The sequence below is a fragment of the Phycodurus eques genome, chromosome 2 (genome assembly GCF_024500275.1).
Source record: "Phycodurus eques isolate BA_2022a chromosome 2, UOR_Pequ_1.1, whole genome shotgun sequence".
NCBI classification, from domain to species: domain Eukaryota; kingdom Metazoa; phylum Chordata; class Actinopteri; order Syngnathiformes; family Syngnathidae; genus Phycodurus; species Phycodurus eques.
In genome coordinates, this window is record NC_084526.1 from 30,661,746 (window position 1) to 30,675,107 (window position 13,362).

Sequence of the window (13,362 nt, forward strand, 5' to 3'; positions counted from 1 at the left end):
TGGGAAAGTGTATACACAGTCATTGGAGTTTGCTAATGGGGAAGAGCAAGAATCTCTGTAGTGCACTTTTGCAGAGGAACCTGCTAGATCAATGTCATTCCTTGTCAAACAAAACAAAACAAAAGTTGTCAAATATTAGCTAAAAATCTTAGAAAATCCGAGAGTACAGTTTCAGTTTTCTCAAAAGGAAAAAAAAAATTTGAAGAAGACAAGACACCCAACAGGTGAGCAAATTTCTTCTGGAGTCATGTTATTGAATATATTTCTGGATACACATACGCACCAATGCCATTTTAATCTGGGAATATGCAAGCTTGCACTAGTAAAGTGATGGTGTCTGGATGTATCAAATGCAATACAGTTCAATTTTTTGTTTATCCATGTTTTGTACTATGTATATCAATAGTAGCACAATGTAGTAGTACAGTTTTAAGTATACCTGCTCATGAACTTTGAAGGTACATATGATTGTATTCCCCCACTGAGAGAAGGTATAACAGGTCATATTGGGGAAATTAAGATGGTAAGATGTTTGGCTAAAACCCCACAAATGTCTATGGTAAATTTAAGAGAGTAATATATCTTTACACGTGATAAAATGGCTATTCCTTGAAGCAGAACAAAGAGATGTGTCTATCCATTACACTCTAAAATGTCAGACGATAGAAGTTAATTAATATTCAAATGCCATTGAAACTGAATGGTGTTTTTGCAAAGCACACCGGCAACCCTAGTGTGAATAAACAGTTCAGAGGATGGATGGATGGATTTCATTAAAAGTTCAAAATGGCAAAGTAAGGTGGAGCGATACTCCCAACATCAGATAAACCCCAGAATACCAGTTTTATGCAAGAACGGTGTAAAAAATTTGCTTGTATGGTTTGAATTTAATATTATTTTGCTAATTGCAAATATATTAATTCAAAGTTGACGGTTTTGTAACTATTTATGCCACGTCACAATAAATATTGTACTGTACTCATATTTGATTAAATAGTTTACAGTGCAACACACACAGTGCAGTATAATACTAGTAGCATCTCAATTAATTTGATCAACACTGTAATTTGATTTTTGATGTACAGTACATATGTAACATTTCTGTACACCATTAACGCTGCATAAAATCATCAGCATACAGTATTAGAGTACAACCATAGCAATGATTCTATTTTGAGGACGATCCTTAATTTACTGGTCTTCCTCAGATTCAGAAAATGTTTTAGACCCATGGACCTTTTGACCTTAATATTTGGTTTTGATGTCCATGACTTTGAGATTCTGTTAGTTAGATATATCAAATGTGGTATGAATGTGAAGCATGGTAAAATACTGTAATTTGTCTGAAGAAAAAAACTTAACTTTGTTGAGAAAATACTGCACACATGGCAATATTATATCCATCCATCCATCCATTTTCTGAGCCGCTTCTCCTCACGAGGGTCGCGGGCGTGCTGGAGCCTATCCCAGCTGTCATCGGGAAGGAGGCGGGGTACACCCTGAACTGGTTGCCAGCCAATCGCAGGGCACATAGAAACAAACAACCATTCGCACTCACAGTCACAGTCACAGTCATGCCTACGGGCAATTTAGAGTCTCCAATTCATGCATGTTTTTGGGATGTGGGAGGAAACCGGAGTGCCCGGAGAAAACCCACGCAGGCACGGGTAGAACATGCAAACTCCACACAGGTGGGGCCGGGGATTGAACCCGGGTCCTCAGAACTGTGAGGCTGACGCTCTAACCAGTCGTCCACCGTGCCGCCGGCAATATTATATTTACCGTATATTTGCAACAGCTTGGAAAATGTTAAAATATAATGTTTAAGTATATACAATTATGATTTCCTGAGTTCAAATCCAGCCTCCCTGTGTGGAGTTTGCATGTTCTCCTTGTGCCTGTGTGGGTTTTCTCCGGTTACTCCAGTTTCGTCCCACATCCAAAATATATGCATGGTAGGTTAAGTGAAGACTCTAAATTGTCCGTAGGTGTGAATGTAACTGTAAATGGTTGTTTGTTTATATGTGCCCTGTGATTGACTGGCGACCAGTTCAGGGTGTACCCCGCCTCTCACCCAGAGTCAGCTGTTGATAGGCTCCAGTACACCCTTGACCCTAGTGAGGATAAGTGGTAAATAAAATGGATGGATGGATAATATAATCCACGTTAGGCGGCACGATGGACGACTATTTAGAACATCCGCCTCACAGTTCTGTGGACCCGGGTTTAAATCCGGGCTCCCCTGTGTGGAGTTTGCATGTTCTCCCCGTGCCTGCGTGGGTTTTCTCTACTTACTCCGGTTTCCTCCCACATTCCAAGTGGTTGGTTATTTGTCTATTTGTGCCCTGTGATTGGCTGGCGACCAGTTTAGGGGGTACCCCGCCTCTCGCTCAGAGTCTGCTGGGATAAGCTCCAGCATACCCGTGTATATATATATATATATATATATATATATATATATCCTAGAGAGGATACGCGGTACGGAAAATGGATGGATGGATGACTCATGTACTGCATCACAATAGGCTAGTTATTTAACCCCATGGTAACTATCTTTTCCAAGACTGTAAACAAACCAATACATTCCCAAGATATAAAACTCAATGTCAAGGGTACAAAAGCAGTACCTTGGGGAGTACCAACCCTGTGGCCAGACATCGTACCTGAATGTAAATTTCACATATTCCTTACAGTGAGCAAAATGAGAGCAGCACCAGCCATAACCGAATTAAGAGGCTGCTTTGGGCCCCATGACCACTTAGTGATGGCCACGGCAGTTCTTTTGAGTGTACTGAATCAATCGAATCAGTTAATTAAAAAAGATTCATTCAAAAGATTCGTTCACCAAATCCTTCAGTTCTTTTTCACAAAATCATTCAAGTGCTTCCTCATTCAGTTAATGATCCATCCTTGAGGTTCACGTTCCCTCAACACGTTCACTGAAGGACTATGGGTTGTTGTTGTCCTGTATTGTGAACATGGAAAGGCGGGAGATTATTTAAAAAAAAAAAAAACTTCGGCTAAATTATCACCTACCTATCTCTCTCTCAGCAAGCTCTTGAACACCCGGCTTCGGTTGTGACTCGTGAACGTGCGTGCAGCGAGCCCAGCTACCGTCCATCCTTCCACGTCCCCTGACGTCCAGCTAGGCTCTCGCTAGCCAGTGTGACTTTTCTGCATTCCACCACGGTGGACACCGCTGACACAAACACCGCATTCAGCCGGGCTTTCTGCTCACTCACCTTTCTGTTATTGTCATCTGATTCGTGGAAAGCGTCTTTGAGTGTCTTGAGAAGCGCTATAAAAGTTTAATGTATTATTATTACTCCATACATTTTCGTAGCCGCTTCTCCTCACTAGGGTTGCGGGCGTGCTGGAGCCTATCCCAGCTATCATCGGGCAGGAGGCACGGTACACCCTGAACTGGTTGCCAGCCAATCGCAGGGCGCATACAAACAAACAACCATTCGCACTCACATTCACACCTACGGGCAATTTAGAGTCTCCAATTCATGCATGTTTTTGGGATGTGGAAGGAAACCGCAGTGCCCGGAGAAAACCCACGCAGGCACGGGGAGAACATGCAAACTCCACACAGGCGGGGCCGGGGATTGAACCCCGCTCCTCAGAACTGTGAGGCTGACGCTCTAACAAGTCGGCTGCCGTATTATTATTATTATGAAATAAAAAGCTTTAATAATCGCATTCGAGACACAGAGGGAATGATATGTATTTGTACGTATATACATTTATTATTAATTTACATTTACTTTAAATATGTGTGCTTGTTTTCATGTGCTTGACTAACTCAAACATTAGCCGTTAGCTTGAAGCTGCTCGTGCAAGTTGTCGTTGTGAGGACGTCAGGACTTGTGGTTAAAATCACTCATGAATACGTTCACTGTGCACCGTGTTCCTTGCTCAAACGAATCACTCATCATACGAGTAGATTGCTCCTTAGCGGATCACAAACGAAGAAGTTCAACGAACGAATCACTCGTCTCTAACGGATCGCTAACGATAAGTTCAACGAACGAATCACTCTTCAGTTCTTCAGTTTGTCAGTACACCAGTTCACTGAACAAATCACTCAGTTCACTTAAGTCCCTCCCTCGCCTGCCCGACGCTGATTGACACTGGCTGCTCATTGGTCATTCGCCGAAGTCAGTGGTAACGCTGGCGAATCGCAAATCACATGGCAGTACGTTTAATGAAGTCCCGACCCCGCCTGCATGCTTCCTGCTCATTGGTTATTCGCCGAAGATTCAGAAGTGAGTGACAGAACGCTTCAGCAGTTTCGTTTGTGCTCTCAGAGGCGACTCGCTCGCCTCATGGCGGCGGGTGGCGGCCAAGCTCAAAGAACAAATCATTTCATAAACTGATTCGGTTCAGTTCGTTCACGAAAAAGATTAGTTCTTCTGAACGAAACGTTCGCGAACGAAACAACACTAGACCACTGGGGGGCCCCAAAAAAGCGTGAGGATTTTTTCATAAAAACATTACGAAACAAATAAAATTTTGCTTGATACATGAAGGCTTGGGACACTGACCAAAAGTGTCATAGTTATTATTAGTATAATCACACGACTGCTAAATGTAGACAAAACAAACAAACAAAAATACAGCTACATACTATACACCTAATGCATTACAATTAGTGTTACAAAACCCAATTCCAGTAAAGTTGGGACATTGTGTAAAAGGTATATAAATATAGAATAAAATGACTTGCAAATCATTTTCAACCTATATTCAGTTGAATGCACTACAAAACCTATTGCAATTGGGGTTTGTATTTTAAATCCAAAAAACAAACTCTGGAACACTATGCACTTTTTACATTTTAGAAATTGTAATTATCAGCAGGCAAAATTAGGTAAATGTCATGGACGTAAGAATCCACAAAATATAGGTGTGTTTACGACTGTAGTTCGCTTTTTCTGGTCTTAATTAGTTGATGGGTTGTTTGGTTCATGTTCCCAGTAAAAATTCCAAGTTTACCAAAATGCGACAAAACAATCTATGTAATTTGATCAGAATAATTTGAACAAGAACAGTATTTGCTGGGTGGACAAGTGAGTGCAAAGTGAATAAAGCAGCACAATTAAACACCATATGGAGCAAAAATGAAGTTTATTGATGAGTTTAATAATTATCTAAAAGATCTTGCAAACTAAACCACAAAAGCAAATTAGTACAATGCAATGCCAAGATCTCTGCAACAACAGTCCAGAAATGTTTATGCAGTTTATTGTACATAAAAAATTTAGACTTAGTATAGCTTTTAGTACTCATTTGTACCATACGTTGGCTTTTAATATATTGCCCTAAAATCATAATGATGCAATTTGAATTAAAACTGTGAGGTGAAATTGGTGTTTTCAAAGATACAAGGAAGTATGCTGTAAAATATTACACTTGCAGTCCCGTTCTCTGAGTGTGTCTGATCCATCTCTGTGTGTGCTGGATTAGGATAGCTCAGGACGGATTAGTTAATTATAGACACCTGCTGTCTAAGCGTTGTGTGTGTTGTCAGGTGTTGCAGCATGAGGTCGCCTTGGTGTGGAGTGCAGAGGGGAAAGGCGGAGTGAAGTGTGAAATTGCATGGACAAATGGTTTGCCATGTGCTCTGAGCGTGTCTGTATTCTCACTTTGTAATCTCCGACTGCTGACCACTCTATATATGTGTGCGTGCGTATGTATGTATGTATGTGTGTGTGTGTGTGTGTGTGTGTGTGTGTGTGTGTGTGTGTGTGGGTGTGTGTGTGTATGTGTGTGTGTGTGTGTGTGTGTGTGTACGTTTGCCTCGCTTCTGCTTCCTCCTTCGCCATTCGTGGCGCGTCCACTGTGGGCGCGATGCAGGAGTGGGGGTCGGGGTTATTGTAGGCAGCCAGACCAGACTGCAGTTCCGTAGCTCCTCAATGAGAGTAGAGTTTTAACTCTCAAAAAGTAGTTCTGCCTGTGTCGAGCAGCAACCTACGACTGTATCTGTATAAGAGCTGACCTGTTGCGTGAGAGTTAACTGTTGCGATAAAACCGTATTTTAAGTAGGATTCCTGATGTAGTGTTTTTTCGTTCGCGAACGTTTCGTTCAAAAGAACAAATCTTTTCAGTAAACGAAATGAACTGAATTAGTTTATTAAATGATTTCGTTCTTTGAGCTCTGCCGCCGTTAGCCAGCCCGCTCGGACCATGAACAGAAGCGTTCGAGCCGGCTGGAATGGAAGCGTTCTGTGCAGTCTCGACGTGTGAATTGAGACGCGCAGCTGGTGTGGCGGAGAAGATCCGGTCAAATTTCCAAATAAACACATTGATTCGTGAATTGCAATACAACAGATTGGTCATTCTTTCTCTGCGGCCCTGTAACAAATGCCTCATGGCCCGGTACCGGTCCGCGGACCGGTGGTTGGGGACGACTGCTCTAAATTGCCCGTAGGTGTGAATGTGAGTGCGAATGGTTGTTTGTTTCTATGTGCCCTGCGATTGGCTTGTGACCGGTTCAGGGTGTACCCCGCCTATTGCCCAGAGCTGGGATTGGCCCGCGACCCTAGTGAGGACAAGCAGTAAAGAAAAAGGATAAAAGGGTTAGGGTTAGAGGTGTGGACTCAAGTCACATGACTTGTTGGACTCAAGTCAGACTCGAGTCATGAATTTGATGACTTTGGACTCAACTTGACAACATGTGAAAAGACTTGGAACTCAACTTGGACTTGAACAGCAGTGAGTCGTGACTTGGACTTCGTTTTCCCTTGCCTGGACGCGGGTCACCTGATCCCCCCACTGGAGCCAGGCCTCGTGGTGGGGCTCGAAGGCGAGCGCCTGGTGGCCGGGCCTGCACCCATGGGGCCCGGCCGAGCACAGCCCGAAAGGGTAACGTGGGTCCCCCTTCCCATGGGCTCACCACCTGTGGGAGGGGCCATAGGGGTCGGGTGCAGTGTGAGCTGGGCGGTGGCCGAAGGCGGGGACCTTGGCGATCCGATCCCCGGCTACAGAAGCTGGCTGTAGGGACGTGGAATGTCACCTCTCTGGCAGGGAAGGAGCCTTAGCTGGTGTGTGAGGTCGAGAAGTTCCGACTAGATATAGTCGGACTCGCCTCCACACACAGCTTGGGCTCTGGTACCAGTCCTCTCGAGAGGGGTTGGACTCTCTTCCACTCTGGAGTTGCCCACGGTGAGAGGCGCCGAGCAGGTGTGGGTATACTTATTGCCCCCCGGCTCGGCGCCTGTACGTTGGGGTTCACCCTGGTGGACGAGAGGGTAGCCTCCCTCCGCCTTCGGGTGGGGGGACGGGTCCTGACTGTTGTTTGTGCCTATGCACCAAACAGCAGTTCAGAGTACCCAACCTTCTTGGAGTCCTTGGAGGGGGTGCTGGAGAGCGCCCCCACTGGGGACTCCATTGTTCTGTTGGGGGACTTCAATGCTCACGTGGGCAATGACAGTGAGACCTGGAAGGGCGTGATTGGGAGGAACGCCCCCCCCCCGATCAGAACCCGAGCGGTGTTCTGTTATTGGACTTCTGTGCTCGTCATGGATTGTCCATAACGAACACCATGTTCAAGCATAAGGGTGTCCACATGTGCACTTGGCACCAGGACACCCTAGGTCGCAGTTCGATGATCGACTTTGTGGTCGTGTCATCGGACTTGCGGCCACATGTCTTGGACACTCGGGTGAAGAGAGGGGCGGAGCTGTCAACTGATCACCACCTGGTGGTGAGTTGGCTCCGATGGTGGGGGAAGATGCCGGTCCGACGTGGCAGGCCCAAACGTATTGTGAGGGTCTGCTGGGAACGTCTGGCAGAATCCCCTGTCAGAAGGAGTTTCAACTCCCACCTCCGACAGAACTTTGCTCATGTTTCGGGGGAGGCTGGGGACATCGAGTCCGAGTGGACCATGTTCCACGCCTCCATTGCTGAGGCGGCCGACCGGAGCTGTGGCCGTAAGGTGGTCGGTGCCTGTCGTGGCGGCAATCCCCGAACCCGTTGGTGGACACCAACGGTGAGGGATGCCGTCAAGCTGAAGAAGGAGTCCTATTGGGCCTTTTTGGCCTGTGGGACTCCTGAGGCAGCTGATGGGTACCGACTGGCCAAGGGGAATGCAGCTCTGGTGGTCGCTGAAGCAAAAACTCGGGTATGGGAGGAGTTCGGTGAGGCCATGGAGAAAGACTTCCGGACGGCTTCGAGGAAATTCTGGTCCACCATCCGACGTCTCAGGAGAGGAAAGCAGTGCACCACCAACACTGTGTATAGTGGGGATGGGGCGATGCTGACCTCGACTCGGGACGTTGTGAGTCGGTGGGGAGAATACTTCGAAGACCTCCTCAATTCCACCGACACGCCTTCCCATGAGGAAGCAGAGTGTGGGTTCTCTAAGGCGGGCTCTCCTATCTCTGGGTTTGAGGTCACCGAGGTAGTTAAAAAGCTCCTCGGTGGCAGGGCCCCGGGGGTGGATGAGATACGCCCGGAGTTCCTAAAGGCTCTGGATGTTGTGGGGCTGTCCTGGTTGACACGCCTCTGCAACATCGCGTGGACATCGGGGACAGTGCCTCTGGATTGTCAGACTGGGGTGGTGGTCCCCCTTTTTAAGAAGGGGGACCGGAGGGTGTGTTCCAACTACAGGGGGATCACACTGCTCAGCCTCCCTGGTAAGGTCTCTTCAGGGGTGCTGGAGAGGAGGGTCCGTCGGGAAGTCGAATCTCAGATTCAGGAGGAGCAGTGTGGTTTTCGTCCTGGCCGTGGAACAGTGGACCAGCTCTACACCCTCGGCAGGGTCCTCGAGGGTGCATGGGAGTTCGCCCAACCAGTCTACATGTGTTTTGTGGACTTGGAGAAGGCGTTCGACCATGTCCCTCGGGGAGTCATGTGGAGGGTGCTTCAGGAGTATGGGGTACCGAACCCCCTGATACGGGCTGTTCGGTCCCTGTACGACAGGAGTCAGAGTTTGGTCCGCATATCCGGCAGTAAGTCGGACTCGTTCCCGGTGAGGGTTGGACTCCGCCAAGGCTGCCCTTTGTCGCCGATTCTGTTCATAACTTTTATGGACAGAATTTCTAGACGCAGCCAAGGCGAAGAGGGGGTCCGGTTTGGTGGCCTCAGTATTGCATCTCTGCTTTTTGCTGATGATGTGGTTCTGTTGGTTTCATCAAGCCGTGAGCTCCAACTCTCACTGGAGCAGTTCGCAGCCGAGTGTGAAGCGGCTGGGATGAGAATCAGCACCTCCAAATCTGAGACCATGGTCCTCAGTCGGAAAAGGGTGGCATGCCCTCTCCAGGTCGGGGATGAGATCCTGCCCCATGTGGAGGAGTTCAAGTATCTTGGGGTCTTGTTCACGAGTGAGGGAAGAATGGAACGGGAGATCGACAGACGGATCGGTGCAGCGTCTGCAGTGATGCGGACTTTGTATCGGTCCGTTGTGGCAAAGAAGGAGCTAAGCCGAAAGGCGAAGCTCTCAATTTACCGGTCGATCTTCGTTCCTACCCTCACCTATGGTCATGAGCTGTGGGTCGTGACCGAAAGAACGAGATCCCGGATACAAGCGGCCGAAATGAGTTTCCTCCGCAGGGTGTCCTGGCTCTCCCTTAGAGATAGGGTGAGAAGCTCGGTCATCCGGGAGGATCTCAGAGTAGAGTCGCTGCTCCTCCGCATTGAGAGGAGCCAGATGAGGTGGCTGGGGCATCTGATTCGGATGCCTCCCAGACGCCTCCCTGGGGAGGTGTTCCGGCACGTCCCACCAGGAGGAGACCCCGGGGACGACCCAGGACACGCTGGAGAGACTACGTCCTTCGGCTGGCCTGGGAACGCCTCGGGATCCCTCCGGAAGAGCTGGATGAAGTGGCTGGGGAGAGGGAAGTCTGGGCGTCCCCGCTAAAGCTACTGCCCCCGCGACCCGACCCGGATAAGCGGTAGAAAATGGATGGATGGATGAAAAAAAATCCACATTGCATTGTGGGAATCTTATCAGTGTGGTTAAAAATAAATATAGTGCAATAAGTGAAATAAGTGAAAACACACTATTTTAAAGAAATAAAACTGTTTCTTGCTGATTAACTTTAAGAATGGGAAAGGGGAGGAGGACAAAAGAGCTTTCTTCTCTAATAACTGGGAAATTCTGATTTAGTTGGTTTTTTTCTTCTAATTCATTGGTTGATTTTGGCACAACAAACTGTTCCAGGAAAACTTATTTTTCTATTCAGAAAGAAAATCAGAAAGTGGGACATCACATTGTCATTTAAAAGATGAATTGCTCTGTTGGGCAATTTGCGCCACATTTCTTTTCTTAACATTTTTTGGATTGCCTCACTCATGTTATCACCAGCGAGCGCTTTCACAGTTTTGTCAGTCTAAAAAAGAGCAAAAAACAATAAATACGCAGTGCCTACCTTGGTTGCATTGCCTGATGCACAGTCAATGACGGTTGCACAATGTACAGATCTTTCTGCTCATCTATGAAAAGTGCTTCCTAACACTAGCTTTAGCAGTTTCCCTTTTTATCTTGGGTGCCATTCTGACTGTTTAGCCCTTTACTTGTTTTTAGAAAAAGTTACATGCGACGATAGCGCACTTTGATAAGGTGGCGGGTGCTGGTTGCATCTGATTGGCTGAATGTGCGTATAGGCGGAACTTCCACAGAGCGAACAGAGCTAATAGAGCTATTTTGACGTGATTATGCCAACATTAACCGTTAAAATGATTTATGATTTCTGGACTTTTTTTTATGATGTCAATCATAAACGCTATTAGATTTGTGATTGGATGATCGAGGATGTTGAGGCGGAGCTTCCGCCAAGAACAGATTTCCGCCTTACGCCGCGGACCAGACTAGTTTACAGCTTAGATCCATGCGTTATGCATAGAGTCAATGATCGTCACACAGCGCGAGTGGAAGCAAAACACACATCCTTCCGTTCGTTCATACCAAAACCATTCGTAGACTGAAAATAATACGTAACTAGAGGTAAGTTTTAAATTTTTTAAAAAAATTTTACATAATCGTTCGTAGCCCGAGGTTCCACTGGATATATATATATATATATATATATATACACACACACACACACACACACACAGTGGGTACGGTACGGTACGGAAAGTTTTCACTCTTTGTTGTATTGCAGCTATTTGCTAAAATCCATCCATTCATCCATCCATTTTCTGAGCCGCTTCTCCTCACTAGGGTCGCGGGCGTGCTGGAGCCTATCCCAGCTGTCATTGGGCAGGAGGCGGGGTACACCCTGAACTGGTTGCCAGCCAATCGCATGGCACATAGAAACAAACAACCATTCGCACTCACAATCATGCGTACGGGCAATTTAGAGTCTCCGATTAATGCATGTTTTTGGGATGTGGGAGGAAACCGGAGTGCCCGGAGAAAACCCATGCAGGCACGGGGAGAACATGCAAACTCCACACAGGCGGGGACGGGGATTGAACCCCGCACCTCAGAACTGTGAGGCTGACGCTCTAATCAGTCGGCCACCGTGCCGCCTTTGCTAAAATCATTTAAGTTAATTTTTTCCTCATTAATGTACACACAGCACTCTATATTGACTGAAAATGGAATTGTTGAAATATTTGCAGATTTATTCAAAAAGAAAAACTGAAATATCACACAGCCATAAGTATTCAGACCTTTGCTGTGAGACTCATATATTTAACTTGGGTGCTGTCCATTTTTTCTGATCATCCTGAAAATGGTTCTACAGCTTTATTGGAGTCCAGCTGTGTTTGATTATACTGATTGGACTTGATTAGGAAAGCCACACACTTGTCTATATAAGACCTTACAGCTCACAGTACATGTCAGGGCAAATGAGAATCATGAGGTCAAAGGAACTTTCTGAAGAGCTCTGTGACATAATTGTGACAAATTGGCACAGATCTGGCCAAGGTTAAAAAAAAAATGTCTGCTGCACTTAAGGTTCCTAAGAGCACAGTGGAGTTTGCTAAAAAACACCTGAAGTACTCCAAGATGGTGAGAAATAAGATTCTGACGAGACCAAGCTAGAACTTTTTGGCCTTAATTCTAAGTGGTATGTGTGAAGAAAACGAGGCACTGCTCATCACCTGTCCAATACAGTCCCAACAGTGAAGATGGGGGTGGCAGCATCATGGTGTGGGTGTGTTTTGCAGCTGCAGGACAGGACGACCGGTTCTCATCGAAGACAGGATGAATGCGGCCAGGTCCAGGAATATGCTGGACAAAAACCTTCTCCAGAGTGATTAGGACCTCAGACTTGGCCGAAGGTTCACCCTCCAACAAGACAATGACCCTTAGCACACAGCTAAAATAACTGCACGCACGCCCGCGACCCTTGTGAGGAGAAGCGGCACAGAAAATGGATGGATGGATGTATTACAGTAATGAACGACTATCAAATCACAATCAAATTGTCACTCATCTTACTATTCTGAAATATAGACATCATTGTTCAACAAATGAAAAATCATATTTGATTATTTGAGAACTATCAATAGCCCCTTAGTTAAGTCCTGGTCGCAGTTTTAAGGAGTCGCAGATTTTGTCACAACACGAGAAAAGACGCATGACGCATTTTGGCTGGCGCATTTCAGTAACCGCTTTTCCCTCCGGAAAAAGCAGTTGCCAAAATGTTTTTTAGTTTTAAATGGTCTACTTTAACCAGGATTCCTCGTCGCATCGTGACCGTGTTCTGTTTTGCGCCGGTCTCTGTAAATTCACACTGGCTGGCAACATCTGCTTCTAGGAAGCCAGCTAGTTAGCTTAGCTGATAGTTAGCAGTAGCTGGATCTTCCACAATGTGTTGAATGAATCTTGCATAATTTTATCCAATTCATCTGTCATTCATCGCAGTCTGTCATGAACATCTCTGCATCATCTCGGTGGCGAGTACAGCGCCGTGATCCATGGATAAAAAAAACGGCGGCTACAACTGTGTATAGTAAGTCAAAATGGCGGCGGATGTGAACAAAGGAAGTTATGTGGCTTCGCAGCATTACAGCTCTTGTAATAATAAAATATGCATTTTGATTCGTTTTCATTTGAATGCGAACATTATGATTCGGCATTTTTTTGTTTTTTTCAAGCGGACTCATGAGTGCATGTGAAGTACCACTCATTCGTTGGTAGACTATATATATATATAACAACAAGACAATGACCCTTATATATATATAATATATATATATATATATATATATATATATATATAATATTATATATATTATATATATATATATATATATATATATATATATATATATATATATATATACATTCATTTTTCATACCGCTTCTCCTCACTAGGGTCACGGAGCTCAACCCAGGTAACTCTGGGTGAGAGGCGGGGTACATCCTGATCTGGTCACCAGCCAATCACAGGGCACATA

General features: G+C 45.8%; 1 protein-coding gene across 1 annotated transcript in view; it reads left to right on the plus strand.

The window, feature by feature from the left end:
* The window catches only part of LOC133399111 (excitatory amino acid transporter 2-like), a 29,652-nt gene continuing 16,290 nt past the window's right edge, over positions 1-13,362 (plus strand). The window contains exon 1 of the mRNA XM_061670241.1: positions 1-224. The gene's annotated coding sequence lies outside the window, so the exon portion shown is untranslated. The remainder of the gene's footprint in view (positions 225-13,362) is intronic.